The sequence below is a fragment of the Gopherus evgoodei genome, unplaced genomic scaffold, assembly GCF_007399415.2.
Source record: "Gopherus evgoodei ecotype Sinaloan lineage unplaced genomic scaffold, rGopEvg1_v1.p scaffold_50_arrow_ctg1, whole genome shotgun sequence".
In the NCBI taxonomy this organism is placed as follows: domain Eukaryota; kingdom Metazoa; phylum Chordata; order Testudines; family Testudinidae; genus Gopherus; species Gopherus evgoodei.
Window position 1 is genome coordinate 773,346 of NW_022060071.1, and position 15,361 is coordinate 788,706.

General features: G+C 48.9%; 1 pseudogene; it reads left to right on the forward strand.

Moving 5' to 3' along the window:
• The first annotated feature begins 14,413 nt into the window (after positions 1 to 14,413).
• On the forward strand, positions 14,414 to 15,361 carry LOC115643093 (annotated as a pseudogene).

Below are 15,361 nucleotides of genomic sequence, written 5' to 3' on the forward strand. Positions count from 1 at the left end.
AGTTTTCTCTTGGTGCTCTGGCTCTCAGACTAAGCTCCGTGCAGAGCTGGCTGGTGACATGGTGCTGGGTCCCCTTCCTGAATCACTCACTGTGCAGCCAGAGAGACATTAGACCCTTTCCTGAGCTTACTGTGCTGTGTAGTGTGAGAAACTGGGGAATCGGTCAGTGTAGAACTCATTGGTTTGCCATCCTTCTAATTACTGATAACTGGACCTCTGCACATATAAGAACATAAGAACGGCCATACTGGGCCAGACCAAGGATCCATCTAGACCAGTGTCCTGTCTGCCAACAGTGGCCAATGCCAAGTGTCCCAGAGGGACTGAACAGAACAGGGAATCAAGTGATCCATCCCCTGCCACCCATTTCCAGCTGCTGGCAAACACATACCATCCCTTCCCACCCTGGCTATTGATGGACCTTCACAACATCCTGTGGCAAGGAGTTCCACAGACTAGCTGTGTGTTGTGTGAAGAAATACTCCCTTTTGTTTGTTTTAAACTGTTGCCTATTAATGTCATTTGGTGACCCCTAGTTCTTGTGTTATGAGAAGGAGTAAATGCCACTTCCTTATTTACTTTCTTCACACCAGTTATGATTTTATAAACCTCTGTCATATCCCCCCATAGTCGTCTCTTTTCCAAGCTGAAGGGTCCCAGTCTTATTAATCTCTCCTCATAAGGAAGCCGTTCCATACCCCTAAACATTTTTATTGCCCCTTTTGGAACATTTTCCAATTCCAATATATCTTTTTTGGGATGTGGCAACCACATCCGAACACAGTATTCAAAACGTGGGAGTACCATGGATTTATAGAGAGTCAATCTGATATTTTCTGTCTGATTATCTATCTCTTTCCTGGTGATTCCCAACATTCTGTTCATTTTTTTCATGCTGCTGCACACTGAGTGGATGTTTTCAGAGAACTAACCACCATAACCCCCAGGTCCCTTCCCCTTACCCCGCTTCTCCCCACAAGGCCATGCCCCTGGTACACATCTCCCCTCAAGGCCACAGATACTTCTGCACCTATTCCCCCAAGACACAGCCCCTGCTCCATCTCTTGCCTCTGTGCCCCACTCCCCTCTCCACCTCTTGCCCCAAGTCCCCACCACTGCTGCTCACTCTTTTTCCCCCTCCCTGTCCCTCACTGGATCACCTCCCCCTCCATCTGCTCCGGGGCTGTGACGAGAGCTGCTGCAGCCTGAAAAGGAGCCTGCAGTGAGGGCAGCGAGGATGCAGCGCTGGGGCTGATCGGCCAGTTGGGATCGGAGAGGGAAGCCGGGAAGCCGTATAAAAGCAGCTGAGGGTTGGGAGCAGGGCTGTGAGGCCGGTGGGCAGGATTGTGCACCGTACAGCTTGTGGGCCCTGAAGCTCAGCTACAGAGTCCTGAGGGCAGAGACCCTTGTGTGGTTTATTTCTTTAGCTTTCAGCTCCCCTTTGTTCCTCCCGGCGGGGGGCCTGTAGCAGGCAGAGCCCTGGAATGGGGATGAGCTGGGAGCCCTTTGCCCTGAGCCAGGCCTCGGGGGCAGGTGTGACTTTATTGATATAAACTGGGACCATATCGAACATGGTTTGCAACCAAGGTCCTGTAGTGGCATCAAATCTTATGTAATGGGGGTCATATAAGGTGTCTAAGACCAGGTTATGGGTTATTGGTTATGATTATGCTGTCTGTATGTCTGTATCATGATGTAGTTGAAGTTATAAGTATTGGCTGTATACTGTCTGTATTTCAAATTGGTGCTGCAGTTCTGGAAAACACCCCAGACAAGTTGGTGTTAGCTCTGCTTAGCCTGCTTGATGGCCCATTAATCAGCTACACAATTGACCCATTGAGAGGAGGCAGATACACCTTGTGACTCAGCAAAGTATGCAGGGATTTGCCCATGTGACTCCAAACTCCATTTTGCTGTAATTTTCCACAGTCAGAACAAAGAAGTGTTCTTACACCTGGAAGTGCCTATATAAGGCTAATGCTTCATCTCCATTTGGTCTTCAATCCTGCTTCCTACCTCTGGAGGGACTTTGCTATAAACTGAAGCTCTAGACAAAGGACTGATGACTCATCCCAGCGGGGGATGTTCTCCAGAGACTTGATTTGAACCTGCAGTTTACTCCATCACTGCTACAAGCCTGAACTAAGAACTTTGCCATTACTGTATGGAATTGATTCCATTTAACCAATTCTAGCTCTCATCTCTATCTTTTTCCCTTTATAAATAAACCTTTAGATTTTAGATTCTAAAGGATTGGCAACAGCGTAATTTGTGGGTAAGATCTGTTGTGCATATTGACCTGGGTCTGGGGCTTGGTCCTTTGGGATTGAGAGAACCTTTTTCTTTTACTGAGGTGTTGGTTTTCATAACCATTCATCCCCAGGATGGGTGGCACTGGTGGTGATACTGGGAGACTGGAGTGTCTAAGGAAATTGCTTGTGTGACTTGTGGTTAGCCAGTGGGGTGAAACCGAAGTCGTTTTTGTCTGGCTGGTTTGGTTTGCCTTAGAGGTGGAAAAACCCCAGCCTTGGGCTGTGACTGCCCTGTTTGAGCAGTTGGTCCTGAATTGGCACTCTCAGTTGGGTCCCGCCAGAACTGCATGATCACAGCAGGGCAAGGGATCAGCTTTGGCACTAGGAGGACAACAGCTGAGAGAGGTGGAAGGATTGTCCCCTGCATTACCTGGAAAGGGAGGATGCTGGGCAGAGGCATTGGTAACTCACAGGGAGGGAGATCAATGACACACCTTCCATTAGCCGACTGTTTACACACATACACGGCACCTTCTCTGGAGCTACAGTGGATGCGTTGCCCAGGGGCTGAAGCTGGACAGTGAAGCTGAGTCTAACAGATGCTTTGCGTGACGCTTTTGATCACTAGGTATAGAAGCTCTGTAGCTAGGCTGCTAGGCAGCATTATCCCCGTGTCATGGATGGACTGAGTGACACAGAGGTAAAGTGATTTACCCAAGGCCACACAGTGAGCTGGTGGCAGAGCTGAGAATAGAAACTGGGAGTTCCGACACCGCAATCCACCCTCCCTCCAGCACCACCGCTCTGGTCATGAATGGGCATTGCTCCCCTGGGCTGTATTAGACACACCGAGGCTATTTGTGTCTTGTGATCAGTGGAGTTGCAGCTCTTCAGCAAGAGGAATTTATCAAAGAAACAGCTAAAAACTCTGGCCACAAAACAAGTTTCCACACAGCTCAGTTTTCAGCCTTGTCTTGCTTGTTTACCAGGGATGACATGCTACCCGGAACCCTGCACAGCGCATAGAGTCCAATGATGTGCTGCAAGGAACCACATCAGTGCAGTGTGCAACTCAACAGCCCTGATTATGGCCCTTTGGTAGCAGAACCCTAAACCTAATAAATAGGCATCTTCCCTCCCAGCTCACTAGTCTCTGCTGATGCCTTATCTCTAGTTAAATGACTTGGGCCAAATCCTCAAATGGTGCAAGTGGGTGCATGGACTAAACAAGCCAGGTCTGAGCGAGACTAAGCAAGGGATTGGCAGCTAGGGACTTGTGGGCTGTTCTTGGCTCAAGACACTTCATTCCTGCTGCCTCAATTTCCCCATCTGTAAGAGGGGGCTACCCCCAGATAGTCTGTGAAACACCTGTCAGTGGTGTCCATACATCACCATGCCTCAGTAGGATGCCGCTGAGGATGCCAGATTCAGAACAAATTGCCCTGGGGAAAGGTTGTGGCTGGGAGCTGCTAAGATGGGCTGATTGGGAAGTGGCTGCAGCTGGGCCACACCCCAGTCAGGCCCAGCTGGTCCCTATAAAAGGCTGTGAGCCAGAGGCCCAGAGGGAGTCTCCCTCTGGCTATCGAGGGAGATGGGCCTGGGTGCAGGGAGCTCGACACAGGGTACCTGAGTGGAGCAGGGCTGGGGAAAGGCAGAGGATCTGGGCAGTTCCAGCCTGGAAAGGACCAGGCTGCGGCCTAGCACAAGGCCAACAGGTACTGGGGGTTGCAGAGGCCAACCCAGGGGTAGGGGCAGGCCAAGGCAGCGGGTCCAAACCCTCCTTGCCAGTGATGAGTGGCTGACGCTGCAGTCTGCCCCAGGGCGTGGGGCTAGACAATGACTGGCAGTAGCCTGATACTGAGGTGAGGTGGGGATAGTGGGTGGGGGTTCCCTGGGGAGGAGAAACCCTAAGAGAAAGGGGTTACTGCCAGGGGGCAGCACCCCAGTTAAAGGGGAATTGGCGTCCAGGGAGGGAGATGGGGCCAGAGGACAGGCAGATCACTGGCCTGCAGAGGGCGCTCTGGGCTGGGAATTGAGCTAATTCCCAGAGAGACCAGCAGGAGCGGAGCAGGGGTGAGGCCGCACATCTACAGGCAGATTCACCCCCCGACTGGTGGTTGTACACAAAGTGAGGAACAAAAGTGAGGAACTTCTGTCTCACCGCACTGGTTAACTAGAAGCCAAATATACCATGTCCCAAGGCATCCCAGCCCTTGGCTCGTCACCGATCTCTGGACACCACGATGAGCAGTCAGTGAATGTCAGTTTCACCACCTGTAGAGTCCTAATCTCAAGAGACACGAAAGGTTAAGTAATAAAAGAAAAGAAGAAGAGTTACAAATGGTTCATAGATCAGAGACATCCGAGTGGTTTTTCAGTGATCAGAGATCAGGATCACAGCAGTGATGGACTCAACTGCCTGCTTGCAAAAGTCTCTCCAGAAATTACCCAAGCAGGTTGGGGTCACCAGTCCTTGTTCAGAGCTTCCTTGTGTGAAACCCAGTGCAGAGAAATGGAGTTAAGATGAGTCCAGGGTCACATGAGCATATTCTATGTCCTTACATGCTCTGATGACTCACACGATCAGCCTTTCCCATAGTCTTGCGTAGGCGCGTTTCTTCTATGGCCCTTTGTAATCGCTAAGTCTCCTCCAAGGGCCACCAACATCTCGTCTTATCCACCAGAAGGGTTTTACACAGGAATACAACACATGGAATCACAAGACTGGAAGGACCTCGAGAGGTCAGATAGCCCAGTCCCCTGCACTCATGGCAGGACCGGAACCATCCAGACCATCACTGACAGGAGTTTGTCTGACCTGCTCATAAAAATCTCCAGAGATGGAGATTCCAAAACCTTTCTGGGCAATTTATTCCAGTGTTTAACCACCCTGAGAGGAAGTTTTTCCTAATGTCCAACCTAAACTGCACTTGCTGCAATTTAAACCCATTGCTTCTCGTCCTATCCTCAGAGGTAAAGGTGTAAGATACTAGTAGACTGTTAATAATGATAACTTCAGACACAAAGCTGATACGTGCATGTAAACAGGATAATTATACTTAGCAAAAATGGCCCTATTCAATCACGTAGCATCACACCATATCCTTGTTCCCTGATGGTGCAACAGCTGTTAGACACCTAGCAAAGGGCATTGCCTGGGTTCTAGCAGGGAAAGGAGCTGAGACACTACAGCCACTGGAGGACAGAAAGAACAGATAAAAACTGTTTTTCCACAGGGACCATGCTCCTTGTACAAAGAACAGAGGAAAAAGTTTTTTAAAGTAAAAGGTGGATGTCTGTGAACTTGGCTGTTTCCTCCAAGCGTCGCCAGCTAGCCCCACGGCTTTGAACAACCTTAACTTGTGTTTGACTAAAGCATCTTCAAGAAAGACGTCCAGGGCTAGATTCACAAAGGTACTCAGGTAAATACTGAATGTAGGCACTGCTGCCTTTCTCAAACCCCAGTTCATCTGCTTCCTGACCCGGTAGGAGCCTAATGTTCCGCCAGTAGCCTGCACAAAGCAACCTGAGCACTGATGCTGCTCCACAGCTCATAGGCACCGACTCTGTGGATGCTCCAGGGCTGGAGCACTCATGGGAAAAAAACAGTTGCTTAGGACCTATTGGCAACCAGCTGCTCACCCACCAGCAGCCCTGCCAATCAAATCCTTCCAGTGCCTCCCACCCGCTACAGATCAACTTTTCTGTAGCATGCAGGGGGTGCTGGGAGGGAGGAGGAAGAGTGGGGATGGGGATGATGTCATAAACATACAGCTAAGGGTAGCATAAAATCCCTCTTCACCTGTAAAGGGTTAATTCCTCTTTTACCTGTAAAGGGTTAAGAAGCTCAGATCACCTGGGTGGCACCAGACCAAAAGGATCAATGAGGGGAGAAGACGCTTTCAGATCTGTGGGGGGAGGTTTTTGTTTGTGTCTTTGTTTTATTCTCTTCGAGCCAGCAAGGAACCAGGGCAGGAAAAATACATCTCCTTCAGCATATCTGGACTAAGCATCTAGTATTGAGAAATAGTAAGTGATAGCAAAGAAATGCATTCGATTATCTTTTGGTTTAGCTTGTGAATTTTCTTGCTGCAACTTCACACCTCTGCCTTGAGGCGGAGAAAAAAACCTCCAGCTGGAACTTGAAAAAAACACCAAAAAACAACCAACCAAAACCCGCTCTGCTTTCCAAGCAGCCAAAGAGGAAAAAAAGTTGTCCTTTTAAAATCTTACTGGGCTTTTGGTTCAAAATGATCCCACCGCGCAGCCACCATGTCAGGGTTCCTTCCCCACTCTGAACTCTGGGGCACAGATGTGGGGACCCACATGAAAAACCCCCAAGCTTATTTTTACCAGCTTAGGTTAAAAACTTTCCCAAGGCACAAATTCAACCTTGTCCTTGAACAGTATCCCTGCCACCACCAAGTGAGTTAGACAAAGATTCAGGAAAAAGACCACCTGGAGTTCCTATCTCCCCAGACTATCCCCGCAAGCCCTTCACCTCCCAGAACAGAGAGGAACTCAGCACTTATGCTGCTCAGAGTCTTTGCTCAGGCCTCAATTCTGGTGGGATTCTCCAGCAAGGTGTAAGGATCAGGCCCTTTTCCTGCACGTCGAGGAGCCCCTCGTACTGCAGAGCAGAGAGACTCTTCCAGGGAGGGGGCCCTGGGACAGACGCCATCCAGCAGCTCTGGCCCTGGTCACCAGTGGGAATATTGCACTGTGTGATGGACCTGGATGGACCTAGGGCAGAACGGGGCAGCTCCGGGGACCCCCTGAGCGCCAGTCATACCTGGGGCAGCTCCTGGGGATCCCCTGGGAGCCAGTCGTACCTGGAGCAGCTCCTGGGGACCCCCTGGGGGCCAATTGTACCTGGGGCAGCTCCTGAGGATCCCCTGGGAGCCAGTCGTACCTGGGGCAGCTCCTGGGGATCCCCTGAAAGCCAGTCGTAATAGAGGCAGCTCCTGGGGATCCCCTGGGGGCCAGTCGTACCTGGGGCAGCTCCCGGGGACCCCCTGGGGCCTGGCGATACCTGGTGTATGACGGGGCCTGTCATGGGGACCTCCGGGGCCTGGTCATACTGTAAGGATCAGGTCCTTTTTCTGTAGCCATATGATAAGGCCTGTAGCCGCAGTGTAAGGCCTAAAAGCCTGAGGCCTTTGTCTGCAGCCAGATTGAAAGATCAGGTGGACACGGTGCCCCTGTTGGGCTTGGACAGGAGAATTCATTCAGTCTCATTCCAGTGCTTAAAAACCCAGGTGCTCCGCACCGGAGAAATACCCGCAATGAGCCGGATGAGCAGGCAGAGAGTTCAGCTGTGGGAATCGAAGCTCCTCCATTTTTTTAGTTTCAGCATGGGGGAGCCATTTAGGGTTGCCAGGTACTGGGCTTTCAGCTGCAACAGCTGCCCTCTGTCCACGGGAACGTTCTGTTGGTGTTGGTTTTCCTGAATCTGTTGCCCTGAAGTGACTGTGATGCGTTGGCAGGTTTCTGAGTGGGAGCAGAAGTGGAGTCCTGGGGTTCACCCCTCACAGGAGTGGGGAGCTCACAACCTCCAGCTAGTTCTAAAAACCTCAGATTCACCTTCAGAGGACGGTGAAGGTTCAGACTCCCTCTGCCAGCCTTTCCTCTGCAACCCACCCAATGAACAGCCCCTGCCAGAGCTGGAGTCCATTTCCCCCTTGGTGTGATGGAGAGACCGTGATTACAGCAAGGAAGTTAGGACTCCTGGGTTCTGTCTGTCATCCTGCCACTCAGTCTCTGTGAGACCTTGGCCAAGTCACCTCTCCCCGTGCCTCAATTTACCTATCTGTATAATAAGGATAGTTTACCTGTCTGTATAGGAGGGTGGTGAAGCACTGGAATGGGCTACCTAAGGAGGTGGTGGAATCTCCTTCCTTAGAGGTTTTTAAGGGCAGGCTTGACAAAGCCCTGGCTGGGATGATTTAGTTGGGGTTGGTCCTGCTTTGAGCAAGGGGTTGGACTAGATACCTCCTGAGGTCCCTTCCAAGCCTGATATTCTATGATTCTATGATTCTATAATATGTTCATAATGACTTTCCTTTGCTAGGTGTGTTGAAGACCGTTCAGTGAAAGGTGCTGCACACTCTGATGATAGTTACTGATGAGAAGTACTGATCTCTCCTTCTTTAGCGACAGCCTTGTGTGCCTGCAGAAAGTGTTTGTGTCTCCCCTTAGCCATCTGTCTCCAGATCTGTCTGTCTACTACTTACCCATCCATCTTGGGCATTTACAGGGTATCAGACCCTATGGAAATGCAGGTATTGTCCCTAGTTTTCTACCTAATCAAATATAATTGTTAAATATTCACAAACGTACAGAGCAGCCAATTCCTCTCTGATTCAGCACAGAGCCCAAGAGTTCTCATCTCCCTTTGGGAAGGTCCCTTAATTACTGTTTACTCCTAAAGCTGGAGAATTAGCACAGAAGCTCAGACATGGAAAGTGAGACATTGGCTAGATTATCTCCTGTCTCCAGCCTGTTTACATCCAGATGCCGCTTCTTCACTAGAGGCTGAACAAACCCCACTGGGGTTGCTCAGAGCTATATTATAGATGGTGCACACCCCTGTATCAGCTCTCGGTGTGGGATGCTGCTGCAGATGCTGGGCTGAGAGTGGTGTGGGACATGGCTACCTGAGGGGGATTCCCAGGGAAGACACTTCCATCTCAGGATTTACAGGTATCTATCTCTTGCTGAGGAACTCTGCTCAACAATCCCAGTGCAATGTGGGCATGCTGGGATAGAGAGTAAGTCTGGGGTCCTTTCTGCTCTGTGCTGCCATTAAACATCCCAAGGCCCTTGCCACAGGGGATGGGTTTGTTCCAGTATCACTGGCCAAAATGTCCCTCTTCCCTGTGCTACCCCAGCTGATGCCCTCCAGCCCCAAGGTGGCTGCATTTCAGTGACACAGCGGATTGCTCAGGATGAAAGGTGTCAGTAGATGTACAATACACATCTCAATTCAGTGGCTCATACTTTTCAGTGAGGGAAAACTGCCCGTGGAGTAAGAACTCTGGAGCCAGCTATCATCTCCTGCTCTTGCATTTCAGGGACCGTTACCTGGCTTTTATCTCCTGTAAGGCATGCTCCTCACTGGAACAATTCTAAGAATTTTTAAACATGGGCAAGACATCATATCTCCTGGCTTCACTCGAGAAGTCAGCTGAACTATTATGCCTGAAACTTTTAAAAAACAATTCAGCTGAAAGCAGACACCCAGTGTGGGAAATTTTAGTCCAAAGGGTTAAAGTTTGGCAAATTTATAAGCAACTGAAAATGAGGTCTCCTAATTGAAGGTGTCAGACAGCCTGAAGTAAAGTTGGTTCCACTAGCACCATCAATCTATTTGTGAATCACATGCAGCTAAACTCTTTGCTCCAGTAATGTCAGTGCCAAGGAGTTCCACAAGCCAAGTGCAGATTACTTAAACAATTTTCTTTTCTGAATGTTGTATGTTCAGACTTCCAATGTAATTGAATGTTATCTTGTTTGTGGTTTATGAGACAGAGTAAATATAAATGCCAGATCTTCTTCCTTTATTGATAGATTCTTAGAGTTTAAAGTCACAAGAGACCATTAGATCATCCAGTATGATCTCCTGTATAACAAAGGTAATTACATTTCATCCAGTCACTTCTGTATTGACTCTATAACTACTATTTGACTAAGACCCCGTCTACACTGGGATTTTTCATCACAGAAATCTTAGAGCAATGGAGTGAGAAGGGACAGCAAAGGTCATCTAGTCTAATCCCCTGCCAAGATGCACGATTTGATCTGTGTAAAACATCCAAGGTAGATGATTATCCAGCCTCCTTTGGAAAACCCCTATTGAAGGAGCTTCCATGACCACCCAGGGCATGTGTTTCATTGTCCTCCTGGTCTGAGTTAGGAAGTTTTTCCTGAGATTTCATCTAAATGTGCTTCGCCTCTTGTCCTGCCCTCAGTGACAAAGAGAATAACTTTTCTCCATCTTTTTTATGGCAGTCTTTCAAGTATTTGAAAAGTGCTGTAATGTCCCCCCCTCAGTCTCTTCTTTTTCAAATTAACATTCCTAGTTCCTTCAGCCTTGGCTCATCTGGCTTGTTTTCCATCTCTTGGATCATCTTTGTCTCTCGCCTCTGTATCCTTTCCAGTTTCTCTACATCCGTCCTATACACTGGTGACCCAAACTGGCCCTGAGAGATGTAGCTATATCAATCTGATCCCAGTGTAGACAGCATGAGGTCAACGGAAGAATTCTTTCATCAACCTAGCTACCGCCTCTCGGGGAGGTGGGTTACCCCTGCCGACGGTGTAAGTCGTGTCTACACTGAAGCGCTATGGCAGCTCTGCTGTAGAATTGTCAGTGTAGACAAACCCTCGAGCAGATCTTTCAGAAATACATCCTGTCTGGGTCAGCACAAATGAGGAGCTGGAGAATCGACCACTTCCCTTTGCAGTTTGTTCCAATGATTAATCACCCTCAGAGGTAAAGATTTGGTCCTTATTTCCATCTGGAAGTTGTCTGGCTTCAGCTTCCAGTGATTGGGCCTACCTCTGCCTTTCTCCACTATATTACAGAGTCCATTACCCAAGGTTTTCTCCCCAGGAAAGTCTCTGCTTGATCATCTTTTCGTTGAGATAAATAGATGAAGCTCTTTAAGTCTTTCTCTGTCAGGCATTTTCTCCAGCTTCCAATCATTTTTGTGGCTCTTTTGTGCACCCTTCCCAATTTCTCAAGATTGTTTTTGAAATGTGGATCTCATAATTGGAGGCAGTTGATTTCACCAGTGTCATGTGCAGAGGCAACATCCTTCCCCTACTTCAACTCAGCACTCCCCTGTTTATGCATCCAGGGGTTGCATTGGCTCTTTTGGTCACAGCATTGCACTGGGAGCTCGCAATGAGTTGGTTGCCCACAATGACCCCTAAATCCTTTCCTAAGTCCCTACATTCCATAAAATAGTGCCTGCTTGTGGGCTGAACCTCCCTTCCCAGTTCCAAGAGGATCACTTTGCATTTGTCTGTATTAACACATTTTGTTTGCATGGGCCCAGCTCTTCAAATGCTCCAGATCAATCACTGTGCTGCCCTGGATTCCTCATTGTAACCACTCTTCCAGCTTCTGGGTCATCACAAATTTTATCTGCAGTGATTTTCTATTTGCTCCCAGGTCATTGATGAAAATATCGAACAGAATCCAGCGTAGAACTGATCCCTGCAGAACCTAACTAGAAACAGTCCCATTCACTGGTAATGGCCCACTGACAACTGCTTTCTGAGATCTGTCAGTTAGCCAGTTTTTAGTCCATTTTATGTGCGCTCCACTGGTTTTGCAGTGTTCATTTTGTTTCTCTCACTGTTTTCCTCTAATAAATGAAATGCCTCAGAGAAATTGAAGTGTATTGCATCTCCACGGTTCCCTTGATCAACCAAACATGCACTCTCCTTATTTGACAAGGCTGGTTATCCATAAATCATGCTGTTGACTGGCATTGATTATATTCCTAGACTATTTTTTACACTACTCCCATACCAGCTTTTCCATTCTTTCCTAACTATGTCAAATAATTTTTAAAACATTCCTTTCATTTTGTTAAATTGTTTACTTTTAACCCAGCACTGACCTGTATTTGCCTTTCTTTTCTCTTTTTTGAGCAGCCGACACCAAGGCCATTAGAGGGGCACAAGAGGAGAAATCTGAATCAGGGAGGCTTTGAGGCAACACTTTGAAGCTGAGAACCAGTAATGTATGTTGCTGTGCTTGGGACTGTATTGCATAATGACATCCAGTGTCAGTTGGGTAGGAAGCAGTTGTGATTGTTCAGGCCCAGGATAAATGATAAAATTGCTTGCTTGTTTGCTGCTGCCATCTGCTGTCACAACTTGCATGGAAACAAATAAAGAGTGTGTATTATTCAAACAACTTTGCTTTTGCCAACCCCCCCCCCCAACACTATGCACATGCACACAGACACATGCACGTTCCTGGTGGGCGAGGTACCAGGGGAGGGCTGACCCAAAGTACGAGGTATCGGAGAGGAATGTATGCGCGGCATTTTGAGAGATCATGGGAACGAGTTCTGAATGTGCCGAAGGGGAGCGTGGGTTGCATCTGCTAAGTCTGGAGTGTCAGGAGGGACTTCAGCATGATGAATTGCCACTCCAGAACTTTTATCAGCCTCTCCATTGCGGGTATGCCTCATTTTCTTTGTTCCTGCTTTCTTCGTCCTCACTTTCGCTCCATTGCCTGCATTCTGTCTTGTAGGTATCACAATACTGCAGCACCTTCTGGAACATATCTTCCTTGCTCCATCTTGGGCACTTTCTTATCCAGCAGCGATGCTCGGCTGGAGTGGAGGGGATGCCGCCCTTCAAAGATTCTGGTGAAGCACAAGAAACAATAAACAGAAGCCTTCTTATTAAGTGTATCTACAGCATTGAAACGATACTAAAATACACCTTTGGTAACACACCAATCACTTTCCTGCTGGCCCTTGGGAAGCACACATGCCAGCAAACACCACAGGCAGTGCAGAGACAGAGGACATTGTGCCTGGGATAAAAACAATGTGAGAAGGGTGCAGAGCACTTCTCAGGGGGCAGTTCTCTACAGTTTCCCACCCTTTTCCACAGGCAGGGGTCATTGTGGCAGGTATCTCACATTGGAAGGGAAGCAAGGAGGCAAGGGTGCAGCTACTACATGCTTGTAGCTTCTGCCCAGGTCCCTATGCTGCTCCTCCGGGTGCTGCTTTGTTCCTGGCCCAAGTAATTACCGAATGGCATGGAAAAGTATCCCTCAGTGGGGGAAGGAACAAAGCAGCTCTGCCAAGGACCCTCCGGCAGAGGATTGCTGAGTACCAGCAGGAAAATTTCCTAAAGATCTCTCTGGAGGAATCCTGTGAAATCTCAGTGAGAATCAACAATCTGCTCCACCACGCTGCCTAGCTGTACTGGGAAATGCCCAGCACACAGAAACCCAGCCAGCCGTGTACATTTCTCTGCCCCCAACCCACCTCCACACTTCATAAAGCAAAACCACTTACCAGGGGTCTCCTCTTTGCTTCTGACTCGCCTGATTGTGACTACTGAGACTACCTGGCCACCTCCTGGGCGACTCTGACCTGGGAACCACATCTTCTTCTGCCCCACCTTTTCCTCGATGACTTCCTCCTTTGGATTAGGTCCAGCTTCCGCCAGCTCCAGCCCAGCCGAAGTACCCACAGGACTCTTGGCCATGGAGGTGGGGTTGCTGCCAAGGATAACATCTGACTCCTTATAAAAATGGCAGTTGTGGGGCGCTTCTCTTCTTCACCTTTGCTCTGCACTGCAGCATGTCCCGATCAGAGCTCTTTCCCCAGAAGCTCTGTGAAAACCGCCCTTGGTATTGAAATTCCTATGGCTCCAGCACAGCTGGAACCTCATAGCCTCCTCTCCCCATATTCTGTGCATATCCAGCAGTTCTGCTGTGGTCCTACCGGGAGAGCATTGGCTGCATTTAGCCACCCGAACCACCAGGAAGATGTGATATGAACACCCCACGCTGAGCAAACAGGAAGGGGAATTTCAAAATTACTGGGCTTTCAAGGGGGAAGGACATAAGCACAGCAACTGAGTTTAAACTGTGCGAGTGTTTAACTAGGCACTTTGATGACAAAACTTGTGTATACAAACCCTTACAACTCTTGCCAAGGTGGTTTTATTACATCACTGAAACTGAGGAGTTCCATCATCAAAAGTGACTTTGGAGTATATATACCGCCCCAGTTTCTTTGGCAAAAGCAATAGGCAGTGTAGACAAGGCCTCAGGAACAATGAGATGTATGTTTCCTGCTGGTGCCTGTGAAGGTTTCCCACACCACAACATGTAGGAATTATTGACACAGGGAGCATCATGAAATATAGAATTGGTATTAGCAGGGTCAGTTGTTCAAATGTCCTTTTTCAGTGTGTGAAGAGCGACCAATCTGCTTCACCCATGAGAACAGCCTCCAGTAGTGCATGTTGTGTCTCATATTCACATTGTCTCTCCATCCAGGCATTTGAAAAGCAACCATCACCCAGGACCCTGGGCACATAAAGGAAGTCAGAGAAACATACAGTACATGCAGGAGAAACCATTCTGCCTCAGAATTGGACACCTTCACTCCTTCACCATGTCTGAGTCCAATGCAACCAACTTCACCAACCCCTCCACCTTCATCCTGCTGGGCATTCCTGGCCTGGAGGCGGCTTATGTCTGGATCTCCATCCCCTTCTGCACCATGTACACCATAGCCACCTTGGGGAACTTTACCATCCTGTTCATTGTGAAGAGGGAGTCGAGCCTCCATGTCCCCATGTACTATTTCCTCTGCATGCTGGCTGTCACTGACCTTTGTCTGTCCACATCCATCCTGCCCAAGACATTGAGCATCTTCTGGTTCAATTCCAGGGAGATCGATTTCAGTGCCTGCCTCACCCAGATGTACTTCCTTCACTGCTTCACAGTGATGGGGTCTGGGATCTTCGTGGCCATGGCTTTTGATCGCTATGTGGCCATCTGCCATCCCCTGAGACATTCCACCATCCTGACAAACCCTGTGGTCGCCAAGATGGGCCTGGCTGTCATGCTGTGCAGTGGCATGCTCGTAATGCCCCATCCTGTCCTTGCCAGGAGGTGACCATATTGCAGAACCAACATCATCCCCCACACGCACTGTGAGCATATGGCCGTGGTGAAGCTGGCTTGTGCTGACATCAGCGTGAGCAGTTACTATGGCCTCTTCATGGTATTTTGTGGGCTCAGTCTGGATGGGATTTTTATCACTGTGTCCTATATCCAGATCCTCAGGGCCATCTTCAGCCTCCCCACAAAGGACGCCCGGCTCAAGACTTTTGGGACCTGTGGCTCCCACCTCTGTGCCATCTCAGCCTTTTACATCTCAGCTCTCTTCTCCTCCCTCACTTACCGATTTGGGCAGAGTGTGCCCCTATATTTCCACGTTTTCATGGCCAACATGTACCGCCTGGTGCCCCCCATGCTAAACCCCATCATCTACGGAGTGAGGACCAAACAGATCCGGGAAAGGCTGCTCCGGCTCTTTACTCATAAAGGGATGTAA